The sequence below is a fragment of the Neltuma alba genome, unplaced genomic scaffold, assembly GCF_004799145.2.
Source record: "Neltuma alba isolate B1F8T4 unplaced genomic scaffold, ASM479914v2 tig00012453_pilon, whole genome shotgun sequence".
Lineage (NCBI taxonomy): Eukaryota > Viridiplantae > Streptophyta > Magnoliopsida > Fabales > Fabaceae > Neltuma > Neltuma alba.
In genome coordinates this window covers 1-14,668 of record NW_021636932.1, presented here as the reverse complement: position 1 = coordinate 14,668, position 14,668 = coordinate 1, and positions in this window count along the sequence as shown.

Genomic DNA, 14,668 nt, shown 5'->3' with positions numbered 1-14,668 from the left:
CATATTAGGAAAGTTGATTTTGCACAATAAGAAAATTCGCACAAAATGAAAGATAATTTTTATATAAAAAGGTGAGAAGGTAATTTGCACGTGAGGGAATGTCTCATTTGCTCAGTTAATTTGAACTTATAATTTACACCAAAATGTCATTTATGCTCATTAAGAGTAGTGCAGTCATTTCATATGTAAATCTATTTCTGATCAAGGCCCTGAATCTTTAATATGAGTCTGGGAACAATTTCCCAATTAATTTTTCAATATAAGCCTTTTTTTCCCAGTTTTCCTGAATATTAATTTGACACAATATTTTAGGGTGTACTTTTTCATGTGTTTGGAAGGTCCAAAAATATTTTTAAAAGTACTTTTTCATAAATTAAAATAAATTTTTTCACATATTTACTTTGTATACTATAAAATTACCTTTAAAACTATTTTTAATTACACTCTAGACCCTTTCAAAATAAATAAGGTAGACCTATATCTGATATGTTTTGTTTCATTATAAAAAAGGGTTTATTTTTTATTTTATTAAAAATATGTTTCCATAAATAATTTTTTGATTGTTCACATAAATATTAATGTTACTTTTAAGTATATTTGAGATAAGAAAAAAAAATTATTTAACTAGGATCTGAAGAATATCTGGAGCAGAACAGAGCAGCTTTGAAAGGAGCTGACCATTGACTACAGTGAACGGTCGGATTCAATTTTTTGCCAAGTTGTAGGTTTGGCTTTTGTTGACGTCGAAGAGTTCAGAATCAGATGACGAGGCCACCCATTTTCATGTGCCTAGGGTGACACGTGTCGTGCCATTTGGTGAGGATAGTTGAATAGTTTTTTCTTAAAAAAATTGAAAGACAATTTATTATTTTCAGCAAATTTTAAAATTTCAATTTAGTCGTTAGTCGTGTGTGTTCAAATAAAAATTTTTATTATTTAGATAACTGAATAAAAATTTTTAAATTTAAACGTAATTTTTGTGTTATTTTTCTAAGGAAATATTTGGTCGTGGTTACTTTTATGAGTCCTTAAACCTGCAGGTGATACCGTTTAAAATTACATTTGCCTTTTTGGAGCAAAGGCGGGGTCACAGTTTAGAAAGAAAACTTTGAAATCCTTTTATTTAACAATCTTATTTAGGATTTGTATTTAGATTAATATTCTCGGGCCTAATGAGTAATGACTCAAGTCTTAAACTGTATGCATGTTCAATGTACTTTTGTTATTTTATTATTTTTTGAATTAAGGTGTAAATTTGCTCTAAAAATTTTTACTCATGAGCGTCGGTACTCAAAAGTTTTTTTGGATTTAATATTGTCTTAGAAGTTTAAAAACATGATAATTTTATTTCTTGTTGTTAAAAATATTAATAATCAATATCAATAATAATATGAGGCAAAACTGAAACTATTTTAAATTTTCCAGACAATATTGAAACCGAAAAAATTTTCAGCTACCCAATAATTCTTAATAAAAATTTTTTAGAGTAAATTTGTACTTTAACGCTTATTATTTTTTAATCCCAAAAATGAAATCATGGCATTGCGCTGGGATCTGGATGTGATTATTTAAATAGTATAAATGCATATACAACTGCCACTGATTTTAATTTAAGTAAGTCTTTGTTTAAAAATTTTGTTAATCAAGAAATACCTGAGTTCGAGTATTTGTACATTTTGCGTATAAAATCCAACAAAATACCCGTACTTTGTGAAAACATAATAGATCCATTTCACCCGTTAAATTTCCAAACAAACTTTTCACCAATTTTCTCTGATTTTATAGATATGAGATCTTGAAATATACAATAGCGTCTTTTAATTTAAATCCTCACAATATGCGTCATATAAACCGTGCATCTTAGTCTAATTTCTTATTTTAGAGCCAACGATATTTCTATATCTTCTAGCTAACTTGGATGTCTTCCACGAGTTTGTAATTGGGAAAATGATATAAAAATATTATAATTCAGGCACTTAAAAAGTCAAAATCTCAGGAAAAAAAATGATGCCTGATATAATATTTTGTAAATATAGTCAAATCACTAAAATATTCTTGTATTAGACATTTTAAAAAGAAAAGTTATCCAACTTATTATTGTCAGTACATTTCTTGTTATTAGTTATTCAACACTTATTATTGTTAGTTTATAACTTATTAGTAAATAACTTGTTATTATCAATATATTTTTTGTCATTTACTGTTTAACACTTGTCATTGTCAGTTTACAATTTATTAATAAACTTTTTGATATACGGGCATTCTTGTCATTTAACTATATTTGCAAAATACTAGACTAGGCATCACTTTCTTATCTGGAATTTTGACCTCTTCAATGTCTAAATTGGAATATAGTAATTTTCAACATCTTTTTATGTTATTGTCCTTTTGTAATTCTCGATGCTTTTGTCCTTGCTGCCCATCCCAAGATTTAATTTATATCGAATGTATCTTGATCCAAAGATTCATTTGAAGTATAATTCATCTAAGATAAACAATTAATATTGGAGCTCTCAGCAAATAGTTCGAGGTTCAAATTTCAACTCTTTATTTACGTAGCAATTTAGTCGGAAAGAGTTTATTCTTTGCACTCAGTATGAGATATTCTCTGCCATGGGCAAGATCATTAAAAAAAAATGGTTAAATTAGTGCATGTAATCATTTTTTCAAATAATAAAAATGACTTTTTTGCGGCAACCAAAAAAATTTAGGTGCATATATATATATATATATATATTGGCAGGTATTTCAAAAGTAAAAATGACACAAAAATGACATTTAGATTTGGAAATCCTTATTTGATCACCTAAATAATGAAAATTCCCATTTGGTCACACATAACCAAATTGCGATTTTGAAATTTGTTGAAAAGATCAAATTGTCCTTTATTTTTTATTTTTTTTTTAAAAACCATCAAGCACTCTCACCGGCCTGCCTATCGCCGAACCTTTAGCAATGGCAGCCATTGCCGGAGTTCAGGCGTGCCATCGGTCGTTTAAGCTTCTGTGCTCGGCTGACGACCAGTCACCGGAGTTCCAGTGACCGGCAACTATTTTTTTAGAATTTTTTAAAGTCTAGTAATGCAATTAACAAGTTCGTTACAGCATTTAACAAGTTTTTCAGAAAATTCAAAAATTGACATTTTTGCAACTTTAATAACACAGTTAATAAGGTTTTTTTTAACTTTATTAATAAGTTCAATATAGTAGTTAACAACATATTTTTCAAAAAATTTAAAAGTAACATTTTTACAATTTCAGTAATACGATTAACAATTTCAGTAACATTAACAATTATCATCGCCATTGACAAAATTTTCTATGAAGGTTGATATTTTTAATATTAGCTCTTTATAAAGATTACACAACAAATTTTTTTCATTTATTAGGCAATCACTATATCATTATGCTTGTTATTAGAGTGGTTAATGGTGTTATAAGAGTTGTTAATATCGTTATATGACTTGTTAACCGCATTACTAAAATTGTAAAAATGCCACTTTTTGAATTTCCTGAAAAACTTGTTGTTAACTATACGAACGTGTTAATAGCGTTAAAAAAAATTGTTAACGCGTTATTAAAGTTGTAAAAATACTAATTTTTGAATTTCCTAGAAAATTTATTAAATGCTATAACAAACTGTTAATCACATTTAAGAACTTGTTAATTGGATTATTGGACTTAAAAAATCCCAAAAAAATAGTTGCTAGTCCCCGGAGCTCTAGTGATCGATCATCAGCCAACCTCCGGAGCTTAGGTGACCGCGGCGGCTCGCTTGAACTCCGGCGGTGGCTGCTGGCGCCAGAACTTTGAAGATCAGCCGACTAGTGATAGTACTTCATGGTTCATTTTTGAAAAATTAAAGGGTAATTTGTTCTTTTCAGCACATTTTATAATCCCAATTTGGTTATGTGTGATCAGATGAGGATTTTCATTATTTAGGTGACTAAATAAAGATTTTCAAATTTAAGTGTATTTTGTGTCATTTTGCCATTTCAAAAAGGTAAAATTAGTTTCTTTGGCCCTTTCAAGTCTTTTTGACCGGGGCCTCTCAAGTTTTGATTTTTACGGCATCGTTTGGGTTTATATGATTCTGATTTCGGAATACAATTTGAAAATTTAATGAAGCTTAATATATATATTATAAGACATCAATTTTATTCAAACACAAGTAAAAAGATTACATTAACTTATATATATTTGTACTAAAAAATTAGTTGCAAAAATGTTGAAGAAAATATATTTCTCTAGTGTTATGTTTGGCTTGACCGAGGGATTTTAATAGAGGAAAGGAGAAGGAATTTAACAGAAAGAAGAAAAAGGAAGGGGTGGAGAGGGGAGATATGGAGGGGAGGAAAAGCAATGAGAAGGATTTTAATGATCTTTTGTTTGGATTGATTAGAGGAAAGAGGAAGAGAGGTATTTTAATGGAAAATTGCATTTTTATCTTTTTTGTCTTTTCTTTCCTTTTTTTAATTTTTAATTAATTAAAAGATGCTTATTAAAGTTTTTACCTAGGTTAAGTCAATATTACTCTATATTAACGTTTTCAAAAATATTATAATTCTTCATGGTTTTATGGTTTTTTTGTTCCAATGATTTTTGTCACTTCATATTTTTCAGCAAAATTCTGAATAGTTTTATTTTTCTAATTGCATTATTGAAGCTATAAGGAGGAAAATCATGTCAATTACTAATGTTAGTTATGAAATAAAATATTTTTTTCTCATCTCCACTCTGAAAAACTCTATACTTTCAGAGGAGAGACTGGAAAAAGAAAGGAAAGGAGAGAAGCCCCTCTCTTTATTAAAAATAGCCTATTTTGATCACCATTGGAGGGGAAAAATATGCATTGAATTGATGAAACTAAGATTTATAGCTTAGTTAGAGATTTTATGATGTTTGGGTGGGTTTTTTTTACCCAAGTTGCTTGCAGTTAAATGCTCAAAATTTGAGCTTCTTGAGTTACCAATGTAGAGAGAGAAAGTAAATAAGGATGAAAAAAAAAGTATTTAAATGGGTCTCATTTTGATCTAATAATTTGATTTTTTTAGTAATAATGTAATTATTTTTCATTTATTTTTTTTTAAATTTATCAAATTATATAGATATGATATGCTATCTGAGGTCTTGAATATAAGACCCAGTAGACTAATTTAAAAAAATTAAGAAATCTAAATAAATTACTTAAGTATATTATATGTTACATAATCTCTTTAAAATATTTATGTATATCACTAGATTACAAATTAGACACATTAGTTTGAAGGAAAACAATACTCTTTTCAATCATTTTATATGTAAACTCACTTTGTTATTACTTATCCAAACAAGTCTTAATTTAACAAACTAACTTTTATTAAAAAAAATCATTTTAAGCATAAATCACATTGCACTAATTAATTTTTATTCTAACTAACTTTTGCAAAAGTCAGATAGAATAAAAATCATTTTTGCCACCACTAATCCAAACACACCCAAAATGTCCCAACCAATCGTGCTCTCCTCCTTCTTTAAGGCTCTATTTGGTTCAACGGAAAAGAGGAGAGAGGAAGTTAATTAAAGGGAGGGAAGAAAAAGGGAGGGAGGGTTATGATTTTTTCTGGTTCAAAGGGAAGGGATGAGAAGGAATTTTTTGTTTAGTTCATAAAGGAAAAAGAAAGAGAACTAATTATAAAGTGACAAATAAACCCTTAACTCTTTATTTATATTTTTTATTATTTTATTATAATATTTATATCAAAATTATTATTTTCTAATTTATGAATCTCAAAAAATAGTCATTGTACCTACACGTGACACAAAAAATTCTATCCATTTTAAATAATGATTTTTTAATTATAACATATAATTTCATTAATTTATAATTATAACGTAGTACATGTGTGAATAAAAAATAAAATATGCACATAACATGAAAAAATATACATACTTGTCGCATCATAAAAAAATATTATAGCCATGATAGAAATATAAGCTAGAGAACGATCAAAGATGAAGAATAGCGACTCTGAAAAGGAGAAGGTGGAAAAAAAACGATTTTAGTGAGAAAGGGCAAATTTGAAATATTAAATAATTAGTAAGGATAATTCAGTCAGGATGACACATAAAATTTCTCTCTCCTTCATCCCTTCAAAAATCTCGTACCAAATGCAGCGTAAAGTTAATATTGAAAAATAAATTTGAATAAATATATTATATTTAAAAAAGGACAATTTTTGTTCACGAGAGTCACTTTTATCCTATTTAGTGTTATAATTTATATCATATATCCTATCAAACATATAATAAGAGTGAATATTGATTTCTTAATTTTAGACTGCATGTATTACCTATTGCAAGATCATCATATGATTGATAAGGAAAGTGTGCATTTATTCATTTAACGTTCACTTGGGTTAGAGTTGAAAATATTTATAATTCTGAATTTTTTAAAGTGATCTTGATTTTAAGTAATTATGATTAATCATAATTTTTGTTTGAAAACATTTTTCTAAAACGTGTTTTGAAAGAATTGAATGTTAAGATATATATATATATAGATATATATATTTTTACCAAAAGTACTTTTGTACGTATAATATATTAAAATGGGTTTTACTTTTATAAAGTTCTCTGAATTTTCAAAATTGTTATTTAATTTTATAATTATTAAATATAAGGTAATGAAGGACATCATTTTAAAATAATTTTTTATATTTTAGCATAAAGAAAAAACATTATTTTCAAGTGAACTTCGTATATTATATTAAACAAAGTAAAATACTTTGCCTACCTTTTTGTTTTACCTTAATTATACTGACCTCCACTTTATTTTAAAAACATATATTTTAGTTCATACCATTAATACTGTTAAAAAATATTTTAAAACTATTCTTTAAGTATATTTTGTCATTAAAAACCATATTAGGATAAATCTTGTTTATTATTTTACCCTTCATTATACTAAATCTCTAACTTATTTTTAACATTACTATGTATTAATGACCTATTAATATTTTTACTAGATTTAGATAAAATTTAAGTAACTTAAAATATTAACAACTTGATTGAAAATTTGAGTAATTATTTTAACAAAGATATTTTTTTATGAAATATATTTAAAAATTTTCAATTATAAAATATTATTATAAAAATCTCAAAATCATATCATTTTATAACTTTGTAATTTGATTAAAAATACATATATAGGATTACAAAATATTTAAGCCAACATATATATATATTTAAAAGATTACATCACAAGTAGGTTTAATAAATAAATGAGATTAAACATTTAAATTTATTTAAAAATAATAATTTGTATTTATGAAATTAGTTAAATTTGTAATATGCAATTAATTAAATAGTGTAACAAAAAATATTGAAATTATTTTTAATTTCAAATAAAGATATGTTATATAGGATTAAATGATAATTATTAAGTAATATTTGTGTTAAGGAGGGGTATTGTGATCAAAATAATAAGTCAATATTATGATTTAACAGTCAATTAATGATTAAGTAGATGAAAGTTGAATATCAAGATTAAAAAGAAGGTTTGTGCAACATATATTTTGATTATAAGGGAGGTTCATATATGTTTTCAAAATAAAAGTGAGCTTTTTATAACTTAGGATAAATAAAGGAGGTTGATATATCTTACTCTATTAAATAAAAAAAAATATTAAATGAAACTTCATTAATACAACATATATCTAAATGAAATTTGGCAAGATATGAGCAAAGTAATCACGTGTTCGCATTCCGTGCTCATCAGGCTGATGAGCACGGAGTGCTCAGTAGTCAAAACGCCGTGCGTTTTGCGTTTTGAGTGCTGAGCTCTTTAATTTTTTTTTACTTTATTTTTGCTTAAAAAAATTTATGCTACCTCAAATCATTAATATAAAAACTAATTTGATATCTTATTTAGTTTTAAATATAAGATCTTAATCTATTTTGTCTCTTATATATATATATATATCTATTTTTTTAATATAATCTTTATAATAATTGCACATAGTAAAGATTTACTCAATTGGTGGTTCTAGTTAATACCTATAATTAGTAAAAAGTATTTTAGAGAAAACAACACCTATTTATTACAAATAACTAATTTAGCTAATTTTTTTAATATACTTGAATTAGTCGAACTAACTCTTATATTAAGGACCAAATGAAGTATGTATTAAAATTATTTTTGGTTAACATTTATCTAGTACTCTAAAATATTTTTTTATATGTTTTCAATACCTTAAAATATTTTATGATTCATTTAGTACCTTAAAATATTTTTTCACATACATTTAATGTCTTAAAAATTTTCTATTTCTTGATATTGTATCACAAAATATTTTAAATTGCTAAAAAAATATTTCAGGATACTAGATAAATCATAAAAGACTCTAAAATACTAGACCTTGAAGTATTTTAGAATAATGAATGCATATGAAAAAAATATTTTAGGGTTCTAAATGAACCACAAAATACTTTAAAATATTATATTCTTAAATACTTTAGAATATTAAATACACAAAAGAAAATATTTCAGGATATCATAAAATCTTTTAAAATATTAAACGTATCTAAAAAAATATTTCAGAGTATTAGATAAATCTTAACTAAAAATAATTCTAATACATATATTCTTTTGTAGTGAAAAAAAAAAAAGTCCCTCATTGGCTCATTATACTGCTCAGCACTCAAAACGTCCGTGTCACAGATTTGATTTTTATCATTTGTATGTTATTCCGTTGTACAGCGGGTTAACGTCTCACTTTTACACCTCCACAAACTCCTGCCACTATTGTCCTTACTCAAAAGTGGTCAACATTAAGCGATATCCATGAGTCTTTGTTTCCCTGTCTAACTCCTAACCTTTTTATAAAAACTTCACATTTAGGTAGAAATTTGCATCACCCAATGTATCACAGATCACTCTATCAATTCAGTAACCTTGAAGCTGCATTTGTTAGTTTTGGGCCCACCAAGCTATTTGCTCCTCTTCTAATCATCATGAGCAACTGATTTAGATACATAACAAACATCACCTGTAGAACTTTTAATTGCTAATATTCCTCCTGTACTTCAAGCCAAGATCAATCTTTTTTAAAAAAATATAAAAGCATTCGACTAAATCAACACCAATCTTTCCTAAAAAAGAAAAAATCGTATTTAATCAAGTACTAATTTGTGATGGTATATAATTATTATCATTTTATTTGCAGCTAATTATCATTATTGTTGTGGCTAGATTTTGTTTATTGCAACCATAGGTGACAATAAGCCAGGCAAAATAAGAATTAGTGGGTAATTGCAAAATGCAATTGTAACAGGTAATATTCCAATAATTAGATGCAACTTATCTTGATATTTTCGTATCATACTTTTATACTTCGTCATCTTTGTTTCATTGTGCTTATCTTAATTTCTCATTTTCACATTGCTCAGGTTATGAAATCTTTTACACATATATAGTCCTATTAGCCCCAATACATTTAGTGCACCTCCTAATCGATATAAATCATTGAGACACTTGGTATTATCATATCACAAACTTTTTTCCCAACAAATAGACATACTTGTGTTATATAAGCTTGATATTATCATGTGAGACACTTGGTACTATCATTATTAGACATTTGTTATTATTAGACTTTGTCAGCAATAAAAGTTTAGAACTTATCTAGTATGATAGATTTGGAGGGGAGGAATTTTGCTCCCCTCCTTTTGTTTGGGTTCATTAGATTTTTCCTATCCCCTCCGCCTAATTACCTTATAAAGTCATAACCTTAACTAGAGTCACAGTTCGTATCTGGTTCATGAAAAATGCAGATACTTGAAGGTTGCAAGGGCTTTACCGTTCGCTATTGAATTTCTTGGTCGCAAACTCCTAGGGATCACTATAGTAAAAGAACACAGAAACCAAAGCATGATAAAATAAGCTGTGTATTGAATACACTTGAACAAATTATACAGTGTGATATTTTAAAACAGGGCAATTTAGATGTCACGTGCTATGCAGGTGCATAAAACTAAATGGAAACACTGTACACGTAGGCGTAGTGTGGTGGATCAGAGTCTCCTAATATTGGGCCATGATTTGAGTGTAAGTGGACTGGACACTTTGTTCTAACATAGAAGAGTTTCTACTAGTGCAATCAGGATTGTTGCAATGTGACGAGTCAAAATTTGAATTCTTATTAGGAGAGGTGTCTATATTTAGTGCCCGACAGTGTCTCGAGTAGGATTTTTTCCAATAGGAGGATACCTATATTTAAAAAAAAAAAAGAATTGTTGCAAGGCTCTATTCTAGATTCACATGAAGAGTTGCTTGCTCGACTCCAAAATGCTTGCGTCTTTTGGCAGATAAAATCACCAGAGAGTACTTTATGGACATTGGGTTATTTCCTAAAGATCAAGACATTCTCATTACTGCGTTAATAGACACGTGGATTGAACAGTACAACATGGATGAACGTGGCATATATGCTATCACTATCATCCGCAACTTAACAGCCCTAAGTTTAGCTGCCGGGATCGACATGCGAAGGTAAATATGTGCACTGCATTATTACCATTTTGTCATGAGTCCCACATTAGATGGCTTTCCTTGAAAGAGGGGCCTTACAAGGTCTTTGGTCCTCCAACTTTGATAACTAGCTTTAGGGGTATGGTTCTCCCATGAACTTGTGGTCGTTACATATTTATGGTGCTAATTAATTAAATTGATTCAGGATATACATTTGAATTGAATTTGATTTCTATTACTATCTCTGGTCTTTAATATAAGAGATATAAGAACACGTTGGAGGATGAATTTAGTAAAACCTAGGAGTTCTTATCATCACCAATTATGGTCTGGGTTTCACTGAATTGGAAAACCCAGGGGTACTTGATTCTCTACAGCAACTGAGAAGAATCAGATTGCAGCACGTTTCACTTCCTTACCCATGCAAAATGAAGAACTTGCATAAGTTATCTCTTTACATGCGTGAAGTGCAGAAAGCTTTCGAAAATAACTCCATCGAATTCTCAGAAGCAATGCCGAATCTGGTAAAGTTGAACATTGATTATCGCGGAGATTTGGTGAAGTTGCCTGTTGGGCTTTGCAATACAACCACCCTGAAGAAGCTCAGCATCAGTAGTTGCCACAATTTTATTGAAATTCCCCAAGAAATTGGGAACCTTGAGAACTTGGAATTGCGAAGAATTAGTCACTGCACTGAGTTTAAGGTGATGCCAGTGTCGATCACAGAATTGAAGAATCTAACCTTTCTTGACATTTCATATTGCATAAGCCTTGTGAACTATACATAAAGAAGGCCACGGACGTTGACTTAAATTGGCTTCTTGATGATCCTTCGTCAGGCTTCAACTTTTGGGACTTTTAGCTGTCAAAGTTGTTGTTTCTTTGGAGACATTGCTTTTACTGCTTTTGGTCTGTTGGTTGGTTGGCTTCCTTGTTTGTTTTCATGGTTGTCGTAGTTTGAACAGATCATTTGTGCACTAAGCTTGCACAAGAGACTGCTCGTTTAGAGAGCGTGATATGTGAATCATTCCTTTTAAGGTGCTTAATACGTTGTAATGTTGATGTTGGTATTCCAGATATTTGTGTTTATTATAAACTAGTAAATATCTTTATCTATTAGTAATGTACAGTTGTAAATTATTCAAGCAGCACAAAAACATCGGACATTTAATTTTCCATGACTAGAACTTTATGATATTGTTTAACTTCTGTCATCTAATTGGGTATGAAGCGATGAGATTTTCTGTTTTGGTCAACACCTGAAACCAAATAAACTTTCTTTCAGTTACATAAGACAGTCAAAGGTGATCTAATAACGGGTAGTTCTCATAGACACAAGTGTTTTTCTTATTAGTGGCAATCTTACTGTTGGGTACTAATATGAGTAACTTTCTCAACTAGAATCTGAACATGGATTTACTATATTGAGAGACATTAGTTTCTTTCACTAATCATGATCCTAGTAAATTTCTTGGGGCTTTTTGTGTTTTGTTAAAAGCTAATATGGGGGACTTATATGTGATTAACTTTTTTACTTGGGATCTATTTATAATTTTCTCAAAATTTAAGTTTGTTGGTAGATTTAAGTAAAGTATAAAGCCCAAAAATTATTTCAAGCCCACATTTATCTGAATATATGGGTCAGTGGGTATAGAAATATAAAGGTATTCAAAATGTCTCGTGCCAGCTATTCCGTCCTCGAGATTTCGGGATGGAACAGAATGAGAAGGAACAAAAAAATTTCAGGACGGGATAATTTCCAGATGGGACAAAATGGGCAACAAGATGCGGGACGAGGCCTCTTGGGGTATTTTCTTATTTATTTTTTTAATTTTCTTGTTAAACTATTAATAAATGTTTGTTTGCTTTTTTCCAGTGATTTTTTGGTTTTTTAATATTTTTTTAAATGGCTGAACATGAGCTGGAGAATACAAATTGAGTAGAGCATTAGGGGTTTTTTTTCCAGTGATTTTTCATTTTTTCCAGCACTTTTTGTTGTCCAAGTCCTGATTTATTTCCTTACAATTAGGCTTTGTGCAATTTGCATGGTAAGTTTTTTAAACTGTTTTATCTTTTAGACGTCCCATGAAAACAAACAATACAATATAACAAAGACTCAAAATGTTGGCTCATCATTGTAGCTATTTGGAAAAAAAAAAAAAAGCAACGAGATGGAAATCTAGTCTCATCCCAATTCACCGAGATAGGCTCGTCTTGGTCCCATCCCATCTCGTAAGCACCCCCACAGAAACATACAGGTAGAAGGGAAATTAATAAACTTTCAAATTCCTTACAATTTTTCCAAAAGCTTAGCTTCCTCTCATTCATGCATGAGTTGCCCATGCTTGCATTCATGTTAAAATGGAGGGGAAGGGATTCATGTATATATCAAAATTCATCGAACAATTTTCCCTCATAATATTATTTTGCCTCAATAACACACAAACTAATTTTTTGATAAAAAAACAAACGATATATTAAAGAAAAAAGAAACTTAGAGTACAACATAAGCAAACGAACAAAAAGAAAGATTACATAAGTGCTAAAAGAAGCTAAGTGATTGGAAGAAACTAAAACAGAGGAAGACAGACTTAGCAAAGAAAGGATATCTTGACTAACGACCTCAGGTTGAGCAAACTTTGAGACTCCAATCAGAATGAATTTTTTTTCCAACGTGCCTTGAGTCTTGCTTGAGCTAGTATGCCCTCTTTACTCTATGCTCCTCTTGCCTTCCTCTTGTTCTGTTTCTTGGGTCTCCATTGGGTCTGGCCGGCAACCTTCTTCAGTGTGCCATAGTTCTCACTTGATGTACTCTCTTCCTTCCTCTTCTCCTTTGTCTGTGGTTTTATGGGTCTCTCCTAGCTTGGGTCTCGCCGGTGGTCGTTTTCATTAATGCCATGAGTGTCGTCTCCTGCAGTCTTTCTTTCACTTTCATTCTATGGTTGTTCTGATTTTAATGGCTACTTTTCGTTTTGTTTAGCCATTTTGGGGTCTGTGGTTTTGGCCGCCCCTTTGAGCTGTGTTGACAATAGGCTTAGGTCCCAATAAGGTTTTTGCTTTTGCTACCCATTTTGGATTCTTGTAAGTTAAAATTGTTTGATCAGCTGAGGAACGGTTAGGAGATTGTATTATCTATTTTGGGAAAATCACAAAAAAAAAAAAACCTTAAATTAGCAAAAGAGCAAAATACACACATGAACAAACTAAATTGCTTGAGGAGACCAGATCTTAAATGGCAATTATGAAATGAAGCCTAAGAGACTAGAATGCCCTTCTTTTCTTCCTTGCATCACTCCATCTCTTTCTCTTCGTCCTTCTCTTCCTCTCCCTCCTAGCACCAGTCATCTAGCCACCTGTGCGTTTATCAATGGGATTGAGGTTAGGCCATGGCTACTGATCTTTATTAAAAAAAAGCTATTGACCCACTATTAACACTAGTTGGCTAGAGTAATCGGATTTTAGTTGATAGCAAGAGTGCTCTAGAGATGGTACACATAATTTTGAAGAGGATGAGATTCCAGTTGCCTAAGACACTATTGGTATGCTTCACGATTATCATGGCGTCATCTTGGTAGGTTGTGGTGGGTTCGCTAGGTTATATAGTGGAAGGCAATTAGACATGAAGTTGATGATAAAGGATGTTAGTTAGAGAAAGTTGTAGTTAGTTTGAGTGCCTTTGTCATTGAATCTTGGCTAAACTAGTTTTACTGTTAAGCACCTTTGATTTTTTTTATTATTTGTCCTACTATCGTTGTAATTCACTTATTAGTGTTGTAATTACAGACTTGTTACTATTATGGCAGCAACATGACATGACGATATGAAGATGTTGGTCTCTTTGTTTATGGGCAAAATAATGTTAACGTTTTTTATTCATTAGTTCTAAATGGTAACAATATTAATCTATTTAATATTCTGAAGTTAATGAAAAAACAGTTACAAACTTTAATTTGCTTAGCAAACTTATATTTGCCTTACCACTCTTGTTATTTAGCAATAAAATGTGAAAATAGATGGTAACTTTTATGAAACTTAATTTCATAAGAAACTCCTCATCATAGAATTGTTATTTCACTTACCACTCTTATATTTGGCTTACTGCTCTTGTCATTTAGTAGTAAATGTGAAAATAATAGTAAGTTTTCATGAAACTTAATTT